This window comes from Pristis pectinata, chromosome 15, assembly GCF_009764475.1.
Source record: "Pristis pectinata isolate sPriPec2 chromosome 15, sPriPec2.1.pri, whole genome shotgun sequence".
Lineage (NCBI taxonomy): Eukaryota > Metazoa > Chordata > Chondrichthyes > Rhinopristiformes > Pristidae > Pristis > Pristis pectinata.
Window position 1 is genome coordinate 2100012 of NC_067419.1, and position 21195 is coordinate 2121206.

The 21195-nt window shown below is 42.6% G+C and overlaps 1 protein-coding gene across 13 annotated transcripts in view; it reads right to left on the reverse strand.

Moving 5' to 3' along the window:
* LOC127578461 (V-type proton ATPase 116 kDa subunit a 4-like) overlaps positions 1–8240 on the reverse strand; it is a 96094-nt gene extending 87854 nt beyond the window's left edge. For 6 of the 13 annotated variants that reach the window (XM_052030515.1, XM_052030519.1, XM_052030505.1 and 3 more), the window contains exon 1: positions 5742–5896. The gene's annotated coding sequence lies outside the window, so the exon portion shown is untranslated. The other 7 variants (XM_052030512.1, XM_052030506.1, XM_052030509.1 and 4 more) reach the window with 5 other exon arrangements.
* Between the last annotated feature and the right edge of the window lie 12955 nt (positions 8241–21195).

Genomic DNA, 21195 nt, shown 5'->3' on the forward strand with positions numbered 1-21195 from the left:
GCCTTCCCAACTGTGAAAACATACCGTACATCTCCTTAACTATACCTACCTGTCCTGCCGAATATGTGGACATGACTCAAAACACCCTCTGTTCCCCCCTATCAGTTATTGCGTATTGCTTTGCCCTTTCCAAATGCATTATCTGATCTTTTTACACATGGAATTACTGACCACTTTGCTGTCTGCATTACATCCTTTCTGTGCGTGGCAAACATACTCATCAATCTCCTTTCCTTACCATATCCTTTCTGTAATGTCTGTGTTCAGAACTATGCACAATCTTCTACCTGTAGGGCTCATGATCAAGCACACAGCCAATTTCTGTATCATTCAACCTCTTAGTCATGCCCACTACATTCAAATATTTAAAAAAAGTATATATATGCTACACAGATTAAGGCCCTTAATACTTGCCTTGTGCTGCCTAACTGGAAACAGCTTTATAAGCACTTTTGTTTTTAAGCCCACATAAATACTCTTGTACATTACCCTTTGTTTCATGCAACTGAACCAGTTTTGCATTTAACTTTCTCTTGGATCCTATGAGCTTTGAATTTACTTACCGGTCTGTCTTTGGAAGTTTGTCAAAAATCTTGCTGCAATGTATGTAGATTAGTTTACCAGGTCCTCTTTACCACTATATTCACACGCATCCTCCTAATAAGTCTACACTGTCTGTTTTTGATTATTCAATACCATTTTTTAAATAAGGGGGAGAATTCCTCTGGCTTAGAGCTAAAGCATGGAACTCTGGGGGGGGGGGGGGGTGGGAGTGGGAAGAAGAGGAGAATATCCAGAAAGATGCCAAGAATTTCAATATTAAGGGGTTGGAAAGCATTTCTGCAGCTGCAGGTGTGATTCCAAACGGCACATTGACTGACTAGCGTTGAGAGCAAAAATGGGGTTGAGTGGGGTGGGGGCGTGGGGGGAAGAGTGGTGAACACTCTGGAGAGGGGGAGGAAGTGAAGTTATGGCCAGTGCTAGCACTGAAGGTGAGGGTATCCTTATTTTTTTTACATTGGCTTTTCACAACCCACTTACCCCTCCCGCTTCACCCCTTTCCTGATTCTCTTCCAGTACAAAAGCTGAATATGGGCAGGAATTGCACCTCTGCCCTTACTACAGGGGGTCAGGAAGCTGCCAAACAAATCTCGAAAGACACTGGGATTACAGACCTGTCACAGTCATTGCCAGGATTCAGACCTGGATGTAGAGCCACAAGATGCACAATGACCTTGCATTAACTGACCCACTTCATGAGTGCCTCTGCAATTATAATTTCTCATGAACTGCACCTTGGCTCAGACGCTGCACCCCATCACTCACCGAGCAGCAGTCAGGACTCGTACGCAACACTCCTAGGCTTATCTCCTTCCACCATCAGCTGCAGAAGCCTCACAATCACACATCAGTCTGCACGCACTCACACATACGCAACCCAGCCTTACCCTCACGACAGAGGTAGTGCTCGCCAACACTGGAGAGGCCACTGCTCGGGCTGAAACAACAGAAGGTGAAGGCATTCTTGTTTTTAAATTTCTTTCTCACATTTCACTTTCTCCTCACCCCTTAATTTCTGATATTCAGCAGCTACAAATGTTAGAATGCACCTCTCCCTTCACCATAACCCTACAGCGTTCCTTTCAGAAGACCAGGAAACATTCCAGACTCCAGGTTTGAACCTCACCTCTGGTACTGTCTGTGTGGAGTTTGCACGTTCTCTCTGCATGGGTCTCCCCCCGTGTATTCCAGTTTCCTCCCACATCCCACAGTGGTTAATTAGCCACTGTAAATTTCCATCTAATGTGGATAAGTGACATAATAATTAAGGGGGATTTGATGGGTTCACAAGAAAGAATAATTTGCAGGGATGCAGGGAAATAAGGAGAGGGGGACTGATGGGATTGCTCTGCAGGGAACCAACATACACCAGATGGGCTGATTGGCCTCCCTCTGTGCCATTTGTTCACACTCAACGGCCAACTCAAATACTGACAATGCATGTAATACAGAGGAGAGCCTGGAAGGAGGATCTGCACATGAGACAACAGGCACTCTGGGAAAGTAGCAAGGGCAGCAAGTGGTTAACGTTACACAGGTTGTGCTGTAGGTACTCAGATGAACATTTTAATAGGGCCGCCAACAGAAGACATTTGGAAATACATAACGTGTGGCATGTGGGCAGGCCTGTGAGTACCACATTGAGGAGAAAGGACCAACTTTACATAGGGCTGACCTGCAGGGACAGGTTACTGTTGTTGTGGCCATGGGTACCACTGTTGATTCTTTGCGACCGCTGCTTCAACAGATTAAATAGGACTGCTGAGGTGCTGCTTGGGTGACTGAAAATAGCTCCCTGATGTCTCTCATGATGCAAGTATACATCATCCCATCACTGTGACTCCTTGCTGTTGCCTGTCAACTACCTCCCACAAATGGTGCAGTATGAAGGCAAGCTTTTTAGACCTAGAGACGCTCAAGTTTGTACTTGACCATCTGCACTTCCTTCACTGAAAGCCAGCAACTTTCCACAGGTGTGCCGCAGAACTAGAGTAGTACCATGTAGGATCACTGGGACAGAAAAGGCACGATGAACTCAAACCCCCAAGTTGAGTAGTTGACCTTCATTATTTGGCATGCCGTACAACATTACCTTGATTTGGAATTTTTATGATGGATGTTGTGCTTGCATTGCCGCCAAATGGACATTTCAATGGTGACTTACGGAATACAAGGTGTGGGGACGACAGTGGATAGGGCTCTGTTGATGGATCTGGCAGGTGAGTTGGACTTGGACAGCCTGACTAGAATGGCAGTCTGGGTTCCTTCCTCTTCAGCTTCTTGCCCTATACTTCGTGCCAAGGGCTCTGCCCTCATAATGGCAAGCCTGTGGCACCAGCCCTTAACACCTCCTGCAATGTTCCACCAGAATGGTACAATGTGGAATCAGAGAGCTATAAAGAGCACCGAAACAGACCCCCTGGCCCAACGCGCCCATGCCGATCAAGTTGCCTAACTGAGCTAGTCCTATTTGTCTGTGTTTGGCCCATATCCCTCTAAACCTTTCCTATCCATGTACCTGTCTAAGTGCCTTTTAAAATGTCATAATTGTACCTACCTCTTCTACTTCCCCGGGCAGTTTATTCCATATACTCACTACCCTCTGTGTGAAAAGGTTGCCCCTCAGGTCTCTTTTAAATCTTTCCCCTCTCACTTTAAACTTAGTTTTGGACTGGGGTGAAGACTTTGGCTATTCATCTGATCTATGCCCCTCATAAACCTCTATAAGGTCACCCCTCAACCTCCAAGGGAAAAACGTCCCAGCTTATCCAGCCTCTCCTTAACCCAAGTCCACCAGTCCTGGTAACATCTTCTCTTGCACCCTCTCCAGTTTAATGACATCCTTCCTATAGAGCAGGGAGACTAGAACGATATGCAGTACTCTAAATGTGGCCTTACCATTGTCTGGTACAGCTGTAATGTGACTTTCCAACCAGTACTCAATATTCTGACCAATGAAGCATACCAAATACCTTCTTCACCACCATGTGTTGCCACTTTCAAGGAACTACGTACTTGTACCCCTAGGTCTCTCTATTCTTTAATACTCTCCAGGGCCCGACCATTTACTGTGCAAGTCCTGCCCTGGTTTATCTTAGCAAAATGCAACACCATATATTCATCTGAATTAAACTCCATCTGCCATACCTTGGCCCACTGGCCTAGTTGATTAAGATCCTGTCATAATCTTAGATAACCTTCTTCACTGCCCACTATACCAACAATCATCTGCAAACTTACTAACCATACCAATTCCATTCTCATCCAAATTGTTTATATAAGTGATGAACAACAGTGGACCTAGCACCAATCTCTGCAGCACCTCGCTGGTCACAGCCCTCCAGTCTGAGAAACAAGCCTCCACCATAATACTCTGTCTCTTACCATCAAACCAATTTTGCATCCAATTGGCCAGCTCCCCCAGGATCTCATGTGATCTAACTTTCTGGACTAGCTAAAGTCCACATAGACAGCATCTACTGCACTTACCTGATCTATCTTGGCCACGTCTTTAAGAAGCTCAACCAAATTCATAAGACACAATTTTCCATGCACAAGGGCACGTTGATGATCTCTAATCATTGCTTGCCTTTCCAAATGCATGTAGATCCTGTCTCTCAGGATCCCCTCCAATGACTTACCCACCACTGACGTTAGACTCGCTGCTCTGTAGTTCCCAGGCTTTTCCTTGCAGCCTTTCTTAAATAAAGACACATTAGCCAACCTCCAGTCTTCTGGCACCTCATCTGTGGCTAACGCTGATACAGATATCTCTGCAAGGGGGCCCCGCAATTTCTTCCCTAGTTTCCCACAATGTCCTAGTTGTTGCTATACTAGCATAACAATGGTTTGTTTAATGGTATTTTGTACGGATAACTAAATAAAGAGGTCAAAATAATGCAAAGACATAAAAAATAAGATCAAGTTGCTGAGAAGGAAGGGTTCAGGTTGCAAATACTTTGACCACACTTCCTTACAAGTGAGAGTGGTGCCAACAGACTGAAATACTGCAAATATTATACCACTGTTCAAAAAACAAGGATAAATCTGACAACTGCAACTGTTAACCAACATTGATGAAGAGAAACTTTGAAAGATAACAAATTCTAGCTCTTTGATCAAACTACTCAACTTCCCGGCTCCTCTCCCTCAACCCTGTGGTGTGAGTGCAGGCAGACCGTGATGTTGAGAGTGGAATTTCAAAGGGCATTTGACAAAAAGATGTGCAAGCAAAACTAAAAGGCTGCAGGGACAACGCCAGCATAGAAAATTAACAGAAAGAGGGGATAGTAGAGATGTTTTTCCAGAATAGAGGAAAATATATAGTAGAGTTTCCCATTAGGACCACTGTTGTCTTTGAGGCACATTTAATGACTTGGATCAGTAATAATTTCAGGAGCTCTGTAGATGTGCACAGGAGGAAATTGTAGTGTGATAACAGACTTCAGAAGGAGAGAATGGAGAAGTGGAAAATACAACACATGACATTTAATTCAGAGTGAATGAAGTGGTACACTTTGATAGCAACAGTTAGAAAACTTTTGCACGTGGCTGACAAGTTGAGGAGGGTGTTAGAAAGCTGACGGCATTCTTGGCTTTATCGAAGAGAACTAAAGAACATTGTTGACTTCAGGAGGGGGAAGGAGGGTGAACCTGCGCCAGTCTACATAGGGGGATCAGCGGTGGAGAGAGTCAGCAGCTTTAAATTCCTGGGCGTGAACATATGGGGTGTCTTGTCCTGGGCCCAGCACACAGATGCAATCACAAGGAAGGCGTACCAGCGGCTTTACTTTCCTAGAAGGTTAAGGAACACTCTAACAAACCAAACACTCTAACAAATTTGTACAGAGGTACTGTTGAAGGCATCCTGACTGGTTGCATCACGGTCTAGTACGGCAATTTGAATGCGCAGGAACGCATGAAGCTACAGAGGGTAGTGGACTCTGCCCAATACATGAGGCACTGCCTCAAGAAGGCAACATCTATCATCAAAAATTCCTACCATCTGGGCCGTGCCATCTTCTCGTAGCTACCATCGGGCAGGAGGTACTCCACCAGGTTCAAGGAACAGCCACTTCCCTTCAACCACTCAGTTCTTGAAGCAACCTGCACAATCCTAATCACTACCTCAGTATAGCAGCACTATGACCGCAATTCGTGTTTTTCGATTGAAAACATACCAGCCTCCGTTAGCTTTTGTTTTATAAAGGACCCCCATGTTGACCTTGTTGCTCTGAATGGAGTTAATCTGTATGTTAGTTGGTGCTCTTCTGCTCTTCCAATGAGATGTCTACTCTCTATGTTTCTCCAGAGACACCGATTCAAATGGAGGCAGTCAAAACTTGCTCACACTCAAGCTCAGATGGAGCTTCAACTAGTTATTCAGTTACTGAGAGCTTTACAGCCTTGACCCCTACAGATGATTGGATTTTGGAAACTAGTTAATTTTTAGCCCCTCAACCCAGCCAAAAGTAGCAATGGATCCCACTCCACCACAGCTGTGAGCTAACATAGACTGGGAATTGAACTTAGGACTTTCAAGATTTCATGGCTCTAAGTTCAGTGCTTTGAATAGAACAATGAATTAAGTTTCCGGCAACACAGCAACTGTGCTATTGAGTATACATGGTACAATTAAGCTCAATTGCATCCAACCCATAGGGACTTGACTACCATTCCACCAGCATGTAAGGCAAGGTTATAAATCATGGTAACTTTACAGTAACGTATTCATTCACTGATTACTTGCATTTGTCCATTTCTCCAGCTAATTTTCTTTCCCCCATTGTTTAAATTCCTATCATGAGGACTTCTCCAAGAGGTCATCACACTGGAAACGACAGAGCTGACTGGATGACATAGGCACCTTCCAACTGCCCCTGTCCCACTAGAACACTGCAAGGACCAGCCACTAAACTCCTAATATTCTCTGGTCTGATTAACTAAAGGCCAGAATTGAACTTGGGGCTTCATGGCGGAAGTGACACAGCTACTTGTTGGTTAAACTCACTGCACTAATGAGAAAGGTGGATATCTGATTACATCAAATATGAATGATGTCTTCCCACTGAAGATTGCATAGCTTTAATCCCTGGACAACCAGTGTAAAAGAAGACCGCTGTAATCCCAAACAGTACTACTTGCACACATCAAGTTTAAAAATTAAAAATGAGACTTTAATTTATATATCATCTTTCAGAACCATGCGCCTCAAAGCACTTTACTTCAACTAAGTACTCTTGAAGTGCAGTTAATGTTGTAATAAAGGAAAGATGAAGGCATAGAAATCAATTTTCACAAAACAAGGGTCCACAGATACGAGCAATATTTTAGTGCTGGTTTATAGACAAATATTAGGCAGGATTCAAAGAAAACTCTGGTCTTCTCTAAAATAGTGGGAAGCAGCAACCTTAGATTAACGTCTCATCTGAGAGATGTCACCTCCTTCAACAAAGTCTCAATTTTTATTATGCTCCTGGGAACCAGCTGAAATGTTTTCACATGTTAAATACATTTTATATAAAATAAGTCAATTAGCAATGGCTCCCTCAATTCTTCTATGTTAAAACAAAGGGTTAACCAGCATTGCAAAGTACATTTTATCCAATTTGATTGATCATAGAATAATTCCTCAAGGCAGCAGCAAAGTTCCAAATTCAACTACAAACTAGTTAAATGATTTGTTCAAATGCGATGTTAGTTTCATTTTAAATGTTTTTACTTTTCTATTTCTAGTTTTTAAAGAGGTGGCTATTGCTCACCTTTGAAGTTAATTTGCAAATTACAAAGCACATTATCCATACCAAATATTTCTGTCAGATACTTTCATGACAAAAGGAAAATACCAAGAATGTAAGAAAATTTGCAACTTCTGTGCTAAACATGAATATGTATAAACTGAAGTAGCAAATCATTTACAGTTTTGTATTTTGCACAGCTGGTTGAGCTTACAAACTGCTTGTGAGGATAAATGGCAGTTTATAAAATGAATCGTTTTGATAGAATGAATAGGCAGACAATTTTCTACTGTTAGTTATTCTGTATAGAGGGGTTATTAATTAACTTTGCTAAGATAACGTGGATTGTGATCTCAAGAAATTTCTTCACAGTTGTTAGAATATTTCTGTGCCCAGTGATAGAACAGAAACCATTTGTTCTTTAAAGGAGTAAATAAATAATTTTTTTAAAGCAGAAGGTGGTTTATATTTATGGGAAAACCACTGTATTTGTATCTAATTTAGTATATATGTACCTTTTACTGTGCAGGGGTCAGGGCTCAGATGTTAATTTACAAGTGACTTCTGTCGGAGGAAAAATACATTTAAGTAAAAAGAAACCCAAAGCTACCATGCTGAACTCTTTTCCTGAAGAACCATTCCACTTATTACTATCTAATCGCGACAACTGAAAGTTAATCCAGTTACTAGCCATAATGTAACAGAAATATTCAAGTCCTACAGTAAAGAGGTACAATAAAGATGAAAGGATTTACATTCATAATAGAGCTTTTCACATCCTACAATCGTCTCAAAGTACTTCATTTGGATAGGGTGCTACCTTTGTTTTGAAGCCAAAACTTCGAAGAGTCAGCCTTGGTTCAGTGGCTTAATTCTCATTCGTCAAAAGCTCTCGGATATGTGCTCCATTCTTGAGGGTTGATCATATAATCCGGGCTGACATTAAATCTGCACTGAGAATGTGCTGCATCCAAAACGACACTATGAATGGATTGTTAAATCAAGACCCTATTGGGCAATTCTGGTGAAAAATATAGTATCTCATGAAACTAGTCAAAGCAGAATAGGAGAGCTTGTGTCCTGGACAACAATTATCCCTTTAGTCAACAGTACTGAAATAAATTATTATTTATCTTACTGCAGTTGAAGGGACCTAATGTGTGAAATGAATGCTGTGATTTTCACAGCATGGTGAATAAAAGCAAGGCATTAACTGTAACAGTCTGGGATATTCTGAGGTCATGAGAGATGATATATAAATGTGCATCCTTTCAAAGTTAGTAATTGTGAGCACAGTGTGAAATATCAATGAGATCAGTAGAATTATTCCAATGAGGAACGCAAGTCGGAACAATAGTGGAAATTTGCTCTTTGAACAGAACTGGGGTCCAAGCATTATGGACTCTGAAATCTGAGTCTCTGGAACAAGCAGCAAACCTTGGTTTAACCACTCAAACAGTAACGGCCCCCCAAGACAATGTAGCACTCATCAGGACTGCGATGGAATACTACGTGGATTACAACCACGTCCTGGAACTGGATTTGAACTCAAAATCTGATTAGAGGTGGGTCTGACAAATACTCGTGGGACTGATGGCCTACTCCTGTTCCAATGACATCAGACAAGTGAAGCAATTTAGTTCATCAAGTACAAAAGTCAGAAGTCTTAATTTTTATTCAGTAACCGTTATACAAAACTGATTCACTCGGCTTGGAAAACATTGAGCAGGAAGTTAAGTAATAACATGAATGCCAGCTAAAAGTATACTTTAACATATAAGCCTAATTTAAAGAAAAGTTTTCTTTTTGGGCCCTGCTAAAAAATTCTTAAATAACTATACTTGCACATTGAAACAGGGGTAGTAGGAATGACTGAGACTAACTGAACAGTTCTTTGAACAAACTTGCAAGCACCACGGTCCCCTTGTACTCTAACAATTAGTGAAATCTTTCAAAGCAGTAAATAATACTTTATCACGGGAAAGTTGCACTGTATGCTCAGGAATTTTAGCTGGGAAATTTCAAGCAAGAAAAGGAGAACAGGAACGTTGGGAACAATACTAGTGTGTTATTTCATTACTTAATATCTTGGTAATAGACATTTGGGTCAGAGTGCTTCATTTAGTTTAAACCACAGGAAAAAGTGGTCAATCATTACTAGTTTTATGTTTCACCTACTTACAAGTCACAGCCTCCACACATTAATAACATTTCAGGGTATGCTGATGAGTTTACTTGAATTTTTACTTGGAAATATTTATTTACCGATTACAACAGAAATCATATCAGAGTGCCATGGCATATAAAACCAATGGAATGACTGGGGGCTTGCGAGTGATATTTACTCTGAGCAATTTCGGTCATTTCTTCCTCAATTTTGTGCCTTCCTTCTTCTCCTCAGCAATGGTGACTGGTACAAAGTAGTAGTTCCAGATGCACTTCGCTTTAACAATCATGCTGGAAGTATGCTGGACAGTCATTAGGCTAGTCAACCACAGAAAGAATCACAGTTGAATCCAATTTGCTTCTTACTCTATGTCCTGATATGTAGGTTACCAGTAGATGTCACTGGATCACCAGTAAGTATCTGAATGTTTCTCTGGCTCACGGGCAGAGATTAATATTTCTATTGCTGAGATCAGCCAGGCTGGTGTAGACAGAAAGACCGCACCTGTCATCTATGAGTTTTGCCCAGCATACATACCCTGCTGCCTTAAATGCTGAGCTATCTGTTGGAACCTTAGTTTTTAATGTGCAGAAAGAGAACAGCCTCAAGGGATTTTCCGCTCACCTCTTTGGACAATGCATTTATCTGGGGAAAAAAAGCCAGTGATCTGTTTCACAACTAGAAATATGAACTCCTGGTCTATTGTAAGGAACTTCACTGCACACTGGTTCCTGATTGCTAAAAGCCACATGTAGTAGGTAACATGATCTATTACTTAGTGAAATCTATATTGAAGTTACTCATACCTTTTTCATTAGGATTTTCTTATCATAAGGAGTGATATTTTTAAAAAGGAATGAAGTTCTGCTTTACTGTAAATATGAATTCATTTGTCTTTGACAATAGGCATCCTTCTGGTACTGAGAGACTGATTAAAGGTTACTCTGCCCTCGCATTGGGATGTAGTACTCTTGAGATCCATAAGCAGGCTTGAGCATGATAAAGCCTTGGAGTCCTAGTGGTGAGATATCGCAAATTTCATAAACAAAATACTTGTCAGACAGGGACAACATTCACTGTATATAAATCACATCTGCCCATTAAACAACTTGACTTTTGAAATATATATATGCATGAACATGCCTGTTGAAGAGAAGCCTTAAAACAAAATGAAATGACCCAAATACCTATCTTGCCAATTCTCTCTGCTTCTGCTGAAGGTTTCAACATACAAGGAAATGGCTCCTGGCCACGATCCCTCACAACATCTTTTACGAGAATGCCTCAGCAAACTACTGAACTATGGAATGCACTGCAGGTGATCACGATGCTTTCACCACAAACGGGGGTATATTATTAAACAGTGACAGAACCCTTGCTAATCTTTCACTGCCGTAGTTCAGGCACGATGCTCAACTGCACTCCCTGTTGCTCCAATATGCTAATTGAACAGAATGAAACATCTGGGTTTTCCAGCCAGTATTAATAAAACATTATATGATTTTTTTTTCGATTACACTATTGCAGGGATAATTTTACTGTGCGTGATCTCCAATGATTTATCATGCAGTTACTTAAAATGGGAACTTTAGCTAATAAGAGTACTTTGTAAACTTACTTGATTGTGCGAGGATACAGTAACATTGCTTTGCAGAGGATTAAAAAGGTAAAACATTGCCATTGCATTCACACCAGTATGAGACATGCAGGATAAAAACATTGCAAGGTACATCATATTTCATATCAGAAGAGAAATCAGTAGAAAGACATGCAAAATAAATACAAATAGAAAACCTCAACTCAAAACACTGTTGGGCCTGCCAACACTTCTGACGAAAATAAAAACGAGAACACAAACAAATCCCACACCTTATTCACCCCCCCACAAAAAAAGCGTACAAGTGAAATGGGTGCGTTAATGGTATTCTGCGAGCAAACAGAAAAGCTTCTTTTTCTATCTGAGATTCACTTGCTTCATATATCCAGATAATCACAAAGGTCAGACTATTGTTGCAATGGGCACAAAATAATTTGCTGGTTATAAAAGAGTCATCACCCAATAAAAGCAATGGAGAGAAGGATAACACTGATGGAATTCGTAAAGCCCACCAATAACTTACTTTAATTCATCCAGTTGATATGCACTAATCTTTCACTATTACTATTCCATTTGCTGGAAGTCTGTACGTTTGCTGTATCAGTGAGATTGGGTATTATCAAGGCCACAAATGAGCAGAATCCACCAAAACACTGGCTGAAAGGATAAAAACCACAATACTCTGGCCTGCAGCACCTATACATTTTAAAAGCAAGGCCATGTGAAAATGGAATCAATCACAGAGTCCGATCTTCAAAATACTGACAGATGTCCTGGAACCCTCTTCAGAAAGCACAGAAACTGATCTATTCAGTCACAGCAAACCAGTAATCCTGGTCATGGTTAATCTCAATAAGTCAGTTATAGCTTTCAAGGAATGCCAGTGAAAGTGATTAATTGAAGGCTGCTGGAATCCACAAAACATTGCCTTTAACTCATCCAATTCAAAGAGGAAGTGTATTGCATCTTACTCTACTATGGTGTAATGGTCATTGACAAAAGCAAGTAAGACAAGTGGTGCTGTACATCAGTCACAGACATCTGCCATTATTCTGCATTTAGTTTTTTTTTTGAAGTGATACAAAAATGGGATCAAGTGCTGATTTGGTAGAGAATAAATACGTCGTGTCTGAGAACAATGCATTTGTGCCATTTCAGGAGAGTTGTACAATGAAATTCAACCAACCCATGACAACTACTACATCCAATTCTCTTCTCCAGAAAGGGTAAGAAGTCCTCAGTTATTCTCTGCTCAGATTTTCCCCAAAGACAGTATACAATATAATTTCTAGCTTATTCTGTCAATAATGCACTTGAACCAAAAGACCTTTGCATCAGGTATGATATCATAATTTTCCATAGCATTTAAGAACGTCATAATATTGCCAGCCTTGGACTTCCTACTTCAGGCCATGCTCAATATCCGCTGATCACTGTCCATATTCTAATAATTTATTAAAATCTGTCCAAACTACAACTCTTCAACTCTCATTTTAAAAGGTAATTGGGTAACCTGACTATCAAAATCTCATTGACCTATTTGCTTCAAATCTAATTCCCATCTTGCACGCATACATCTATGAAAAAGCTATCCGAGGCTAACTGTTCACAGCTCCACTTCCTTCCTTTGAAACTTTTCCTTTCTTATGTTTCACCATCCATTTTCCTTTGCACTTTTCAATGTGACCCTCTCTCATATGCCTTCTCTTCCTTCCATTCTGTTCTGTTCCCATAAGCTCTTATGTCAAAGTTCGGACAGAATAGTACTCATCAGGCTGTTACAATCATGCTTAGTTGGGGGAAGGGGAGTGATACTGGGATGCAACCAAGGTAGAGAAGTTAACATCCAAGGTAGAAAGGGAATTTCTCCTTTTGCTTGCTGGTGATGTTTGTTCATGCTTCGCTGAACGAAACTTAAAAGTTTTTACAGCAACTAGCTGGACGACTTCCAACTCCATCTCCAGCTACACAAAATAATGTTTAACTTCCACAGAAATGGATAGGTTCAGCTCACAGGCTGTAAACTGAAGGCGGCGCCAGCTTTGTTTGGAAGCACAATGTTAAAACAAAATCTAGTTGTGCTGAACATTTTTTTGTTACACACGTCAGTGGTACTATTCATCATTTAATATCTCTTCTTCAGAAATATAACTGTGGATTTTTTTCTGGTTGGTTTCCATAGGAAGCAAATAGCTCAGGGCCCCTCCTTGCCAAGATCAGCTATGGAGGTTCTGAAATGCCGACTGTTTTTGCGAAAGTCTGAGCAGCTCTTCGCGAATGGCTTTGATGAGGGATGTGGAGGACTGGCCAGATACGAGTTCTTCTGTGCAACTGGGGCGAAGGCCTTCTCCGGGTTCTTGAGCGTGGCAGTGCTGCAAGTGCAAAGATGGCGCTGAAGGGTCACGGTGGGACGTCCTCTGCATTTGAAAGAGTGGCGACACATATTCCAGGTGCCCTCGAGTACTTGGCTAAAAAACACAGAAGACAAGATGTGTAAAATGGCAATGGATGGAGTAACACCTTTTTTTTTAAAAAGCCAGCAACCAGGCAGCCAGCTCATTAGCAATCAACTCAAGCATCAAACTTTCATGACAAAAATCCTTAAGTATTTCAAATGGTTATCACTGCCAGATATTCCAAATGATTAAAATCCTTTCCCCTCCACAAAGCACTAGCTTGGGCAAGATTGTATAGGCAAGGATTCTGTGAGCCCCGGCAACCAACCAGACAAATGGGCACATGCAGCAGTCCCAATAGAAATTTTAAACACTTTGTTGCTGGGCACGATCTGTGCCCCGATTCTGCACATTCCATCAGCAATAACAAGATGGTGATCAACAGCACGAACCCTGCCTGAATTTTTACAACCTTAGTGTGGAGGGCAATCATATCCTCTTTTAAACTAACCATCCTAGGAAGTGCTACTCCAAAAAGACCAAGAACCTGATTTGCCAGATGTGGGTGCCACAGTTATGACACAAACTGCCCTTGAGGTGGTGTGCAACCTTCCTGAATTGCTGTAGCCTTTCTGATGAGGTTGCTCCCACAATGTTGTTGGGAAGCTCCAGAACTCAGACCCAGTGATGAAGGACTGGTGATATATTTTACAAGGCACAATGGTGTGCAACTTGGAGGGAGTCCTGCAGTGGTGGTACTTTCATGTGCCTACTGTCCTTTTCATTCTTGGTGTTAGAGGGCGCTGGTTTGGAAAGTGATATTGAAAGTGCATTGGCAAGTAACCATGGTATATTTTGTAAACATGACACACTTTGGCCACGTTGCAGAGTGACAGAGGGAATGGACGGTTAGATGGACGGGGTGCCAATCAAACATAATGCTTTGTCCTGGATGAGGTCAACTTTTTGAATGCTTATGGGAGTTGTACTCATCCAAGTGGGGAAGTACTCCATCCTGCATTTTACTTGTGGCTTGTAGATGGAAAGTGGGAAGTTTCTGGTATGTCCGGAGGCGGGTTACTCTCTGCACGATACAAAGCCTCTGACTTGCTCTTGTCATCTCAATATTTACTTGCCAGAGCGAACTGAGTTTCTAGTCAGTGGCGAACCTCAGGATGTTGATGGCAGGGGGGCTCAGCAAGGGTAATGCCACTGAATATCCACTAGGTGATTAGACTCACTCATTGGAGATGATCTCTTCCTGGAACTCTCTGCACAAATGTTACTTGCACCTTATCAGACCTTGCCTAAATATTGTTCTAGGTCTTGCTGCATGCAGGTGTGTGAATTGCAAATTGTGCAATCCCCCACTTCTGACCATATGATGGCAGGCAGGTCACTGACGAAGCAGCTGAATGTGCTTGGGTCTCGAACACTGTCCCGAAGAACTTGGGATGACCGACTTCTGAAACCAAAACCACTTTCCTGCGTACTAGGTAAGACTCCAATCACTGGAGTGCTTTCCCCTTGATATCTGTCGACTTCAGTTTCTGTCCAGCAGTCCATGATGCACTCCATGCAACGCTACCTTGATGTCAAAGGGAGTCACTCTCACCTTACTTCTGGGACCTAGAAGTTCTACATTTGGACCAAGGCTGTGATGAAGCGTGAAGCTGACTGGTCCTGGCAAAACTCAAACTGGGCATTGGTGGGGAAGAGCCACTTGACGGCACTATTGACTACACCTTCCATCACTTTGGTGATGGTTGAGAGTAAACTGACTAAGTGGAAATTAACTGGAATGCATTTGTCCTGTTCTTATGGTCAGGGCAAAACATTTCCACACTGTCAGCAAGATACCAGTTTTGTAACTGTACTGGAGCAGGTTGGATAGATGTGCAGCTAGTTCTGGAGCACAAGTCTTCAGTACAAAGGTCTGATCCCATAGCCCCTGCTGTATCCAGTGCAATCAACTTTTGTTATCATGTGGGCTGAATCCAATTGAAGATTGGCTCCCGTGATAGTGCGATTTGCAGGAGGAAGGAGAGATGGATCACCTACTCAGCATTTCTGATTGAACGTGGTTATGAATACCCCAGGCTTATCTTTAGCACTCACAGGATGTGTCCTGCTATCGAGGATGGGTATGTTATTGGAACTTTTTTCTTCTGTTATCTGTTTAATTGCCCACCACCATTCCAAATCGATGTGACAGGTGTACACAGCTTTGGTCCGATCTATTAATTGTGGGGTCACTTATCTCTGACTATTGTATGTCATTTTTGTAGGTAGTCCTGTGTTGCAATATCTCTAGGTTGGCATTTTTAGGTACACATAAATGTTCCTGGCACGGCCTTCTGCACTTGAAGCAGTGTTAATTCCCTGGCTTAATTCCAATGGTAGTGAGGGATAGCTGGACCACAATGTTATTGATTATGGCAGTTTACATTTCTGCTGCTTATCATGGGCAGAACACCTCAGGGATGTTCATTTTCGAGCTGGCAGATCAGTTCCATCTGATTTAGAAAGATTGCAGTGCCAGTCAACGCAATGTAGGATGTCCTCGGTGTGAATATGGAACTTCATCCCAACAAGGCCGATGCAGTGGTCATCTACCAATACTTTAAGGAAAGATGCATCTGCCACAAGTAGGTAGGCAAGGTGAAGGTCATGCAAGTTTATCCCTTCTGTTGGTTCACTAAGCACCTATTACAGAGTCAATCTGGCAGCTATGTCCTTCAGAACTTGGCCAGCTCAGTCACTTGTGGTGTTACTAAGCCACTCTTGGTGATAGACAATGAGTACATTCAGTACTCCTTCCAACTGCTGTTCAACAGTGCTAATTTATTTGCTGGGGGAGGACAGTAGGTGGCAATCAGGAAGAGGTTTCCCTGTCCTAATCCTTTGAGATTTCATTGGTTGAGGACTCACAGGGTTACTCCCTACTGCCTACATATCACTGTGCTGCTCACTTTGGTGGGTCTGTCCTGACGTTGGGACAGAACATACCCAGGGATTGTGAAGGAGAAGGCTGGCATTTTTTCTGGAAATTGCGATTCGATGAATAAGGCTTGATTAGTTTCTGGAAAAGCTCTTACAATATTCGTGAGGATGGCTCTGGAAGGTTGATTGAGAACGACTTTGCCACGTCTGTATTTAGTGCCTTAACCAATTTCAAATAGTCCGCCTGGTTTCGTTCTTTTTCTGCTTGTACAGCGTTATGAACTTGAGATGGTAGGCAATGGAATTTCATCAAATGGCTGAACCAAGCTGACTTCCAGCTGACGTGTTCATCTGAGAAGAGATGGAGGGTGGCCGCCGGTGCATCTGACCTCCCCTCTGCTGCAGGACTCACCTTTGATGCGCAGACAGAGGGACTAGCTTCACCACTTCTGACCCCTCAGTCTTATGCTGAGGCTGGTTGGGGTCACTAACCCTGTGCAAAAAGGTAAGTACATGCAACTGTTTAAGTATTTTACTTTATCTTTAACATTGTCAGTCTTATAACAAGTTATATAATGTTATATTTTTAATTATTTAACTCATTTTGAATAGATTTTAAACACTCCCATCAGAGCTATTTGGAAACAGGTCAAAATCCTTCGACAGCAGTGAGCTTAGAGCCGGCTCCATCTTGTATCTGGAACATAAAGTGTTGGTGGGTGGGCACAACAATGTTTAGGTCCTGGTAGTGAGCTAGGCCCATAAAGATGATTCAAGCTTGAAGTGTCTATATACATTCGACAGCAGAAAGGAAACAAAAACTGTTCACAATCATATGCTGCATAGGTGTCCATTTGTGTCTCTTCTGAGGAGGAACACTAAAGTGGAAAGAGCAGTTGGTCAGCCAGCAATACCCAGGCCTCTGTGCTACAAAACAGAAATTGGAAGATGCTGCAATACAAAGCCAACTAAGTGGGTGAGGAATTGTGATAGATGGATGCAAGTAAGCACATTCAACTTACAGGATATAAGGGGAAAAGTGAATGTGCCCTTTGTATTCCCAGCTCCACATTACTTCCTCTGTAACTCCTGGTGTGGCTTCCTTACCTCTGCCTCTGCAGTGCACTCGGGGAAGTATCAGGAGAACTGCACAGCTTATAGCTATGGCAAGTACTCAAATTTGGAAATGACATACAACTACCACTTGCTCAAATGACAGCAACTCTCTCACAATCATTAGATTGGATTGTCAAATGAAATAGTGATTCAAATCCTGCATTGTCAGGACTGCATTCGTTATAAATACATTGGCCAAGAAATACAATCACATAACTCTTTTCCTCATTCGGAGTTATACCACTTAAAAATTGATTTTTCCTGGAAATTTATCTGGGTCACCCTTCTGTTTTTTTAGATGTTGCAAGGGAACAGACTACGGTGGCCCAGGAACAACTGTCAGAGAGCAACCTCAGGAGAACTAGATCTTCACACAATACAGAATTGTGACCCCAAAGAAAAATGTCACTTATTTGTCTTTCATTCTTCTGGTAACCTTTCAGCCCCATTCCTGACCACCTCACCCTCTAATCTCAGCACAAGCACCGAGTCCTCATCACCATCTCACGCCAACCTAACCTCATACCTCAACAGAAGCACTCGCCGTCTCCTACACTCCAACCTCAGCACAGGCACAAAGTCCAGACCACCACCCAACCTCAGCACAGACACAGAGTCCAGACCACCGCCCAACCTCAGCACAGGCACAGAGTCCAGACCACCGCCCAACCTCAGCACAGGCACAGGGTCCAGACCACCGCCCAACCTCAGCACAGACACAGAGTCCAGACCACCACCCAACCTCAGCACAGGCACAGAGTCCAGACCACCACCCAACCTCAGCACAGGCACAGAGTCCAGACCACCACCCAACCTCAGCACGGGCACATAGAGTCCAGACCACCACCCAACCTCAGCACAGGCACAGTCCAGACCACCACCCAACCTCAGCACAGGCACAGAGTCCAGACCACCACCCAACCTCAGCACGGGCACATAGAGTCCAGACCACCACCCAACCTCAGCACAGGCACAGTCCAGACCACCACCCAACCTCAGCACGGGCACAGAGTCCAGACCACCACCCAACCTCAGCACGGGCACAGAGTCCAGACCACCACCCAACCTCAGCACGGGCACAGAGTCCAGACCACCACCCAACCTCAGCACGGGCACAGAGTCCAGACCACCACCCAACCTCAGCACGGGCACAGAGTCCAGACCACCACCCAACCTCAGCACAGGCTCAGAATCCAGACCAGCACCCAACCTCAGCACAGGAAACGAATGTCCTCAACACCAGTCCAACCAATCTCATGCAGCTAAGCTACCTTAGCACAGAGTGAATTGTTCCTATATGCCTCCCGTGATCAGCACAGATACCTGTCATTCTTCCACCAGATCCTTCAGCTAGGCTTACAGCTGCTGGTTCTCCCTCCCCGAAACAAAATGTATAACACCCAGGGCCTTGGATGTATCTGGGGGAAAGTATGAGCCCAAAAACATTGGGGTACAGTGAATTTCTAGGTAATTACTTATTCAATAACATAAACTTTGTATCTGGTACTGTCTCTACCGTCTCTTTCCAAAAGTAATCACTTCGCCCTCCTTACCACTTCCTGGTTACACCTGTTACGGATTAGTTTACTAGTGGTGAATGTCCCTTTAAGACATAGCACAGGTGTGTGTGTGTGTGTGTGTGTGTGTGTGTGTGTGTGTGTGTGTGTGGCATGATTACAACAATAGGAGACAAGGACATGATGACGTTTCTGGAGCAGTCAGTCAGAGAAGAGAGAGACGAAGAAAGAGGGGGAGAGACACCTACCTGCTGGTCTCTGTATCAATGAATGAGAAACAATAACTATGTCTGTCACTACAATCCATGCATGGATTTTTGGAATAATCTAGTGGAGCCCACTTTGTCGTTCACTTGTAGAAGGAAACAGGTATTTGTGTGAACGGCCACGTCTCGAATGCCTTTCGGGGTGGCAGATACTTTGGAACAAAGGAGTGGAGATCATCAGTGATTGAGGTGTCGTATGGGTTCCATCGTGGAACATTTGGATTTCGTAATTACTCTCTATTTTCTCTCTACATTTCCTCTTCAGTCAACGGTGGCTTTGCAGAAGCCTTTGCTCACATTTCACCTTACTGAACTGAACTTTGAAAACTATTCCTAGACTTGGAGTTTGGGAATTTGCCACACACACACTTCGAGTTTAGTTTTTGGGGTTAATGTTTAAGATCTAACATTTTTACTTCTAACATCCTAACATTTTTACTTTTATTTTTCTTATTATCATAAGTACTTATTAATAAAATAGTTTTTAACACTTATACACGACTTGGTGTGTTTCTTTTGTTGCTGGTACGTGACACACCCCCCTCCCCACCCCACGTTTCCATGATTACTTCTAGCTGGACAAGAAGCTGATGGAAAAATATTACACCCGTGCTGACTGTAATAAGTTGTGAAAGTCTTTTCAAAATTATTTCCAGAATTTAAGCCATCATCTGCCCTTCTAAGCTACATGCCTAGTTATTGCAAGTACATATACTGTAGTACACGGTGTGCAAACGCTATTTGAGTTCTATATATTATTGCCCAACACAATTGATTGAGCAGAAATTCAGTGCTTCCTCCATTTATCCAGCGTGACAGCACTCCCTCCACCTCTGCACTCGTCCTGACCCTTTGAATTTGCCCCCTTCAGTGCTCCTTCCAAATTAAAGTCTGCAAAGCTCCCTGTGTTTCTTGTCAGCTCTGCAACATTCTCCAGAGCTTCCTCCAGTGCTCCTCCTGCAATCTATGCTTTGTACTGCAACACTTTTGGTAGTTTTTTTTCCTTCTCTGAAAAATACACCAAAAAATCCAACATTATGTCCAACTTACAGGCTCCCTGCTGTGAGCAGCATGCACCAGTCCATCTTCAGTACCATACGGTGTCCAGCCCACGACTCCTTGTGGCCCAGGTCTTCCAACACGCATCTGCCCTGGCTGTGCCCCTACTTTGCCATCTACACGACTTTGAGACACTGGATAAACATGAACTCCTGCGGAAAAAATAAATTCAGAACCAAAATTTATTACATTGAAGTCAGAACGCATTAACAGAACCTTTAGCTAAGTAGGTTAAACTGTGCTTTATCTGCCAAATGAGAAGGTCCGGTTCCCTCTCCTTGTCCTGTATACCTTTTCTTTTATTGTCCTTAGCTTGAATCATCTTCATAATCTATATTCTTAAAATGACCTCTGTTTCAATCACAAACCTGAAAGTCTCAGAGGCATTTTGTTTTAACAAAAAGGCTTCTCCTGCTCTGTACCCATACTGTGATTCCATAAGATAGAGCAGAAGGACATTTATTGAGCCCTTACTAGGCCTTTGCAAGATCAATCCACTTAGTCCCACTCTCCTGACCTCTCCCTACGGCCCTGCAAATTTTCTCTGTTCAAATACTTAACCAGCTCCATTTTAAATGCTATAATTTAAGCTACCACCACCACTGTCCCTGATAATATGTTTCTGACCCTAATCAAATGGTAGGGGAAAAAAGCACTCTTTTTTTCAGGTTACTTTTGGTTCTTTTGCTTATTGCCTTCATTCTATATTCTAATTCCAGCCACCTCTACAAATCGGAGAACTTTCTCGCTATCAAATCTGTCTATACTCTTAATACCTCTATCGAAACCTCTCACAACATTCTCTGTTCCAAGGAGAACATTCAAGCTTCTCTAGT